Source organism: Leptonychotes weddellii, chromosome 2 (genome assembly GCF_054177405.1).
Source record: "Leptonychotes weddellii isolate Sample4059 chromosome 2, ASM5417740v2, whole genome shotgun sequence".
Lineage (NCBI taxonomy): Eukaryota > Metazoa > Chordata > Mammalia > Carnivora > Phocidae > Leptonychotes > Leptonychotes weddellii.
In genome coordinates, this window is record NC_138370.1 from 87,515,010 (window position 1) to 87,522,850 (window position 7,841).

The window sequence follows — 7,841 nt, forward strand, 5'->3', positions numbered from 1 at the left end:
GAAAGCAGGTTTGTGGACATGATATTGATAGATCTCTTCCAGAGATAGCATACGGAGCATGTTTTATTCTACATCTTTAAAAATATTGAGATTTATTTACACAATAATAGAACAGACAGCCCTCTTCATGTTTCACAGCTTTTGTAGCTGATTTTATGTACCTTTGACAGTTCCGGATGGCTGCAAAATTTCAAATTTCTCTTTAGGACCTCAATAAATTCTTTGAAACATTGTGGGTGTGTGGAGGAGGCAGGTCCATTTTCCTCCTGAGATTCTTTTTATTGATAAACTTAGTGGGGCATGGATGAGGGGATGAAAAAGACCAAAGCATACAGCTGAGCACAAATGAGTGGCAAGAGACAGATGACAAATTTGAAAAAGCAAGACAGGAGGGCAGTCCTATCCTCCCCACAGTTGTTTTCTCATGATACCCATTTCTTTCAACACAGTTATCACAAAGAAACTTGTGAGAACACAAATGGAAGGAATGGCATATTCCAGTGGTTTGAGGGAACATTTTAGTGTCCTGGTGGGAATCTACTAGAAAAGTGGACAAAGTGGCAACAGTGGCTGCTGCTGTGGCATCTGTCTCTGGCCATCCATGGAAATGCCATTTCTTGCTTTCTGCCTCTGAAGCACCTGCTTAACAAGAACTACCATCTGGTCTTTAAAGGTGGTTTCTGCAGCGGTCTTCCTGACCACTAGCCTGTCTTGGTTCATGTGCCTATTTTATGCTCCCATGACTATACTTCTAGTGATAGTATTTTTCAGTTTATTATAATTTTTTTGAATTGTGGGATAATATTTTAAGATTTAATTTTTTTCTCCATTACTCTATCTTTTTATTCCTGTGTTTAAATTCCAGCTGGTTCTGTGCTTAGGGATAGGGGAGGGTTATGGCAGGGAGGAAATCAGGGGTGATGCAAAAGCTTCCATGACTATTTTTCCTGAAGCTTAAACCCCATTATAAGAGAAGAATCTCAGGTACAGATAAAATCTCTTGGCCAGAAACATGAAAGGAAGACTTTCTCAGAGTTTAGAAAATACCCCCTTCTAACTGGAGGGTGGAAGATGAGGGGAAAATGAGGACTGTGGGTCTGAAATGGAGAGATTATATGCCCTGCTCCCCTAGTGGAGTCTGGTAGGGGAAAGACCTGGGGGGAATGGCCAAATTGTGAGTCTAGGGGTTGATGGAATGCAAGGAGTTTGGGAATAAAAAATATCAGAGCTGGCATCAGCCTTTTAAGACTGCAAAGAAGCCCTCTGCAGCTGGTATGGAAATTCCTCTTATAAGCTGGGCCCAGTGAGCCTTTAAAACCTCATTGGCAGGACCAGACTAATTAACAGGTCAGACTGAGATCAGGGTATGCTGCCTTCAAGAAAGAACACTTTCCTTGGCAGGTTTATTAGTTTGCAAGGGCTGCTGTAACAATGAACCAGAAACTGAGTGGCTTAAATAATAGAAGTTTATTGTCTCACAGTTCTAGAGACTAAAAGATCAAGGTATACTTTGGTTGGTTCCTTCTGAGGGCAATGAAGAAATCTGTTTATTGCCTTTCTCTCAGCTTCTGGTGATTTGGTGGCAATTTTTGGTATTCCTTCCCTGATCTCTGCCTCCATCTTCACATGGTGTTCTCTCTGCTGTGTATCTGTGTCCATATTTCCCCTTTTTATAAATACAACAGTCAAATTGAATTAGGGCCACCCTCATGACTCCATCTTAACCTGATTACTTTTGTGAAGACTCTGTCTCCAAAAATGGTCCAAATCATTCTCCAAATAATTCAACCCATAACTGCTGGTGAACTTGCTAGCAAGGAAACCAGCTGCAGTTCTCCTTGCAGTAGAAGAAAATTTTCACTTTTAGCTAAGGGAATGCTTCATCAATGAAAAGAGAAAACCCTCACTAGCACCTGACTGCCTGACAGAATCAGGTTTTCAATGTTTAGGAACAAACTGAGGGTAAAGGATGAGAGAAGAACTTTTTCTTCCTGTGGTGAGGTGTGGGTTTCCCCAGGATAGAGAGGGATGATTGGTCATGATTGGAGAGGGATGATTGAAAGAATGGACTGTGTGGAAAGGAAAGGAAATTAAAGGGAGATGTGGGGAAGAGAGATGGGTTGGAGAGAGAGGAACAGCCACATGGGATACCTCCTCTGAGTCTTTGCATGCCCTGTGTGATTTTGCTTTTCTGAGATGCACTGGTTCTTTGGCAAAATACATAGTGTGCCTCCTTCATACTCCTGTGTGTACTGCTCTGGGGGAAGACAAAAGGCAGGAGGTCTGCAAAGACTCCTTCGGTCATCTTGTAGGGACTCTGCAGGATGCAGGCTTCCTTTCCTACTTCCTGTTCCTAGTTGGAATCACCAGAGCTGTTGTCATAGTGGAGTGAGCCATGGGACACCAATGCAAAGCAGAGACAATAAATCTGAGCTGCCCCATGGAGATCACAGACCACCTTTCAAGACAAAAGGAAGTGCCCTTTCCAGTGTGATAAGTCATGAATATTTAGGTGACTATTCAGACATTCTGTGGATTCCACTGAAGATTGAAGAATAACTTTTCACCAAGGTGAGACAACCTCCAAACCTGGATTTTTTCACTTCAGATGAAATTTTTTTTTTAATTCACTCAAAGTGCCTTTAATGATTACCTCCACTGTCATTACATTCTCTAAGCCTGTCAGATTTCCAGTTAACTAATGCACCGTTTAAACCCTTGATAACTAGGAAATGTTCCAGTTCAGCCAGCTTGTATTCCAAGCTGATCCTGAGGTTTACCAATATTCGCTTCAGCTTGGTTATGGTGTGTGGGGAATTAATTAAGATATCCCGAGAGAGGCTGATGACTGAAAGACTCTTACCAGTATTGCTCTTAGTTGACCCAATAGAAGAGGTTGGTTTTACTAGTGCAAGAGAAGTCGAATTTGATGACATTTCACCAACGCTGCTCTGAAAGCGGCTTTTCCAGAAGACAAAAAGAAAAGCAAACAGAATGCCGCTCAGTAGAAGCAACAGCATGCTCATGTTTCCTCTTCTGCCTCTTTCTCTCTTCTCGGGCACAGAGGCACTTGGCTGACAGTTGGGAAGCAGGGGGACACTAGTTGCCCGGACTAGGGAAGTCGTGGGCCATGATGCTAAGCATCCCACACTGCCTGGTGCAGCTCCACTTCAGATGAAATTTAAATCTTTTGGAGTTTGTCATTTTTTCTCTAGAGAAAGGAAATGAGGTGAGAACATTTTTAAAACATTTATGACAAAAAATTTAGACATCAAAATGCTTTCATGAAGCAATATTGATGACTTAAGTATAAGTGAATTGCAAGTTTTAGTTTGAAAAAAATTAATTAAAAAAAACTAAATGGAAAAGATTATTTGGAATGGGGAGAGAAGATAATAGAGGAGATGGAAAATGATTTAGATATACTTTGCATTTTGTGTATCTTGTATTTTTCCACATGTTGTCAGTATATTTTCAGTACTCTATTTGCTTTATTCTTTTTTCCTCAATTTAAAATAAAAACCTTGTGTTTGGTGTGTGTAATGTATGTATGTGTTTATATATATTTTTAAGCTGGAACTCATCTACAACTTTAAAAATAGTCATTTACTTTCTGCATTTGGCCACTGTATGAATATTACAGAGTGAGTTTATAATCAGCACCTTTATTATCCTGATTCAAAATATCTGCAATGTACGAAAGACATAGAAACACAATACAACATAAAAAATAAAGTGTGAAAAGGAAATTTTAATCATCTTTTATCCCCTCTCTAGCCTGTGGGTCAAACTACTCAGTAGAGACTTTCTTGAGTGCAGTGGCATGTTTACTCTTTTGCATCCCTGGCCCCTAGCACAATGTTTGGAATGAATAGGCCCCAGAAAATATTTGTTGAATGAATCAAAACCCTTGGTAACTTTGTGCAAGCTGGGTATCAGGGATAGTATATGTTTAACTGCTTTTCTCTCTGTTCAGAGCTTGAATTGGGACACCTAATTCCATTACTATTAGTTTCGGGACTTGGAATAAGGAATGAAGAAGTGTCTCCATTCTTTTTTCCTTTGGGGATAATTTTTTCTTTGTACAGGGAAGGAGAAATGAATCACATTCATATTAAGAGTAATAAGTGCTACCCCCTGGCAAAAGTACCATGGTAGTGTGTGAATAAAGAAAAGGGAAGAGTGACTTCAACAAGAACAGTGGAAGAGGGGAATTTTGGACTTTGTAAAATTAATTACTATTTACCAAGCTCCTCATTGTGGCAGACAAATGAATTTAAAAAATATAAGCTAATTTTTATTAATCAAATACTTCATACAATATAATCTTTTTTATTCTGTCTTATGGCAATGTAATTCCTTCTTTTCGTATATAAACAATTTTACATCTTAGCAGGATTTATGAAGAAACCATTTTATATTTCTCTTTTAAAAAGGCTTATGATGTTCTATTGAAATACTGTTTCAAAATAAAGTTGGAGAGGGTGGCTGGAGTGGAGGGGGTGGGAGGGATGGGGTGGCTGCGTGATGGACATTGGGGCGAGTATGTGCTATGGTGAGCACTGTGAATTGTGTAAGACTGATGAATCACAGAGCTGTGCCCCTGAAACAAATAATACATTATATATTAATAAAAAAATTTTAAAAAATAAAATAAATAAAATAAAATAAAGTTGAATTATACCTGCCAGTTCCTATGCTAAAGCAGAAAAAGGATTGATTAAGATCAAGAGCTTTGGAGACAGATATGGGTCTCAGTTCTATAGTGAAATTCTAACTAGCTGTGTGACCTTGACCTGATGATAAGTGATGATGAACATCTTTTCATGTTTCTGTTGGCCACTTGGATGTTGTTTTTGGAGAAATGTCTGTTCATATCTTCTGACCATTTTTAATTGGATTGTTTGTTTTTTGGGGTGTTCAGTTGTATAAGTTCTTTATATATTTTGGATACTAACCCTTTATTGAATATGTCATTTGCAAATATCTTCTCCCATTCCATAGGTTTCCTTTTAGTTTTTTGATTGTTTCCTTTATTATCAAAAGCTTTTTATTTTGATACAGCCCCAATAGTTTATTTTTACTTTTGTTTCCCTTGCCTCAGGGGATCTATTTAGAGGAAAGCTGCTACAGCCAAGGTGAATTTTTAAATTTGTTGTAAAGAAGCATTTGTTGGGCGCCTGGGTGGCTCAGTTGGTTAAGCGACTGCCTTCGGCTCAGGTCATGATCCTGGAGTCCCTGGATCGAGTCCCGCATCGGGCTCCTTGCTCAGCGAGGAGTCTGCTTCTCCCTATGACCCTCCTCCCTCTCATGCTCTCTCTCTCTCTCATTCTCTCTCTCAAATAAATAAATAAAATCTCTAAAAAAAAAAAAAGAAGCATTTGTTGAGAGAATCTTGATGAAAGTTGCTTTCTGTCTTATGGCAATGTAATTCCTTCTTTTCGTATATAAACAATTTTACATCTTAGCAGGATTTATGAAGAAACCATTTTATATTTCTCTTTTAAAAAGGCTTATGATGTTCTATTGAAATACTGTTTCAAAATAAAGTTGGAGAGGGTGGCTGGAGTGGAGGGGGTGGGAGGGATGGGGTGGCTGCGTGATGGTTACAGACTGCAGAAGGCAGTATGGGTAGGAGTTTGGGCTTGATGTTGGAGAAAGTAGGGACTTATCACTTATCTTGAGTAGGAGAGCAGCAGGTTGAAAGTAGTGTTTTAAGAAGAAAGAAGCTTTATAGTTTGACGTAGTCCTATTTGTTGATTTTTGCTTTTGTTGCTTGTGCTGTTGGTGTCATATCCAAAAAAGCATTGCCAAGACCAATGTCAAGGAGCTTCTTCCCTATTTTTTCTTCTAGTTTTACAGTGTCATGTCTTATGTTTAAGTCTTTAATCCATTTTGAGTTAATTTTTGTAAGTAATGTAAAATAGGGGTCCAATTTCATTTTTCTGATTGTGGTTAATCACTTTTCCTAACATATTTTTTTTTAAGATTTTATTTATTTATTTGACAGAGAGAGAGAGATAGTGAGAGAGGGAACACAAGCAGGGGGAATGGGAGAGGGAGAAGCAGACTTCCCAACGAGCAGGGTGCCTGATGTGGGGCTCGATCCCAGGACCCTGGGATCATGACCCGAGCCGAAGGCAGACGCTTAATGACTGAGCCACCCAGGTGCCCCCCTAACATCTTTTTTGAAGAAACTACTCTTCCCCAGTGAGTGTTCTTGGCTCCCTTGTAAAGTGTGTGTTGATTCTGTAATTGGGGGTTCATTTCCGAGTTCTCAGTTCTGTTCCATTGGTCTATGTGTCTATGTTTATGACAGTATCATACTGTTGTAATTATGTTATAGTTTAGTTTGAAAGCAGGAAGTGCAATGCCTCCAACTTTGTTCTTTCTCAGGATTGCTTTGGTTATTTGGGATCTTGTGTGGTTCCATACAAATTTTGGGATTTTTTTTTTTTCTTTCTGTCAAAAATGTCATTGGAATTTTGATAGAGGTTGCATTGAATTTATACCTGGTTTTGGGTACTATGGACATTTTAACAATGTTCTTTCAATCCATGAATGTGGGATATCTTTCCATTTGTTTGTATTCAATTTCTTTTATCAAGGTAGTTTTCATTGTACGTCCACTTCTTTGGTTAAGTTTTTTCCTAAGTATTTTATTGTTTTTGGTGCTGTTGTGAGTGGGATTGTTCATTTATTTCCTTTTCACATATTTCAACATTTGTAGAAACACAACTGATTTCTGTATATTGGTTATATATCCTGCAACTTTACTGAATGCCTTTGCTGCATCCCAAAGATTTTGAACAGTTGTGTTTTCATTTTCATTTGTTTCCATGAATTTTTAAAATTCTTCTTTAATTTCCTGATTGACCCATTCATTCTTTAGTAGATGCTCTTTAGCCTCCATGTATTTGAGTTCTTTCTGACTTTCCTCTTTTGATTGAGTTCTAGTTTCAAAGCATTGTGGTCCAAAAATATGCAGGGAATGATCCCAATCTTCTGGTACCAGTTGAGACCAGATTTGTGACCCAGGATGTGATCTATTCTGGAGAATGTTCCATGGGCGCTAGAGAAGAAGGTGTATTCCATTGCTTTGGGATGGAATGTTCTGAATATATCTGAAGTCCATCTGGTCCAGTGTGTCATTTAAAGTCTTTATTTCCTTTTTGATCTTTTGCTTAGATGATCTGTCATTTCAGTGAGGGAGGTGTTAAAGTCCCCTAATATTATTGTATTGTTGTTGATGTGTTTCTTTGATTTTGTTATTAATTGGTTTATATAATTGGTTGCTCCCATGTTAGGGGTATAGATATTTACAATTGTTAGATCTTCTTGTTGGATAGACCCTTTAAATATGATATAGTGTCCTTCCTCATCTCTTATTATAGTCTTTGGTTTACAGTCTAATTTGTCTGATATAAGGATTGCCACCCCAGCTTTCTTTTGATGTCCATTAACATCGTAAATGGTTTTCCACCCCCTCATTTTAAATCTGGAGGTGTCTTTGCATTTAAAATGAGTCTCTTGCAGACAGCATATTGATGGGTCTTGTTTTTTTATCCAATCTGATACCCTGTGTCTTTTGATTGGGGAGTTTAGCCCATTTACATTCAGGGTAACTATTGAAAGATATGAATTTAGTGCCATTGTATTGCCTATAAGGTGACTGTTACTGTATATTGTCTGTGTTCCTTTCTGGTCTATGTTACTTTTAGGCTCTCTCTTTGCTTAGAGGACCCCTTTCAATATTACTTGTAGGGCTGGTTTCATGTTTGCAAATTCTTTTAGTTTTTGTTTGTCCTGGAAGCTTTTGATCTCTCCTTCTATTTTGAATG

The 7,841-nt window shown here is 38.3% G+C and overlaps 1 pseudogene; it reads right to left on the reverse strand.

The window, feature by feature from the left end:
- Positions 1-2,642: 2,642 nt before the first annotated feature.
- On the reverse strand, positions 2,643-3,026 carry LOC102733484 (kita-kyushu lung cancer antigen 1 homolog pseudogene; annotated as a pseudogene).
- Positions 3,027-7,841: the final 4,815 nt, after the last annotated feature.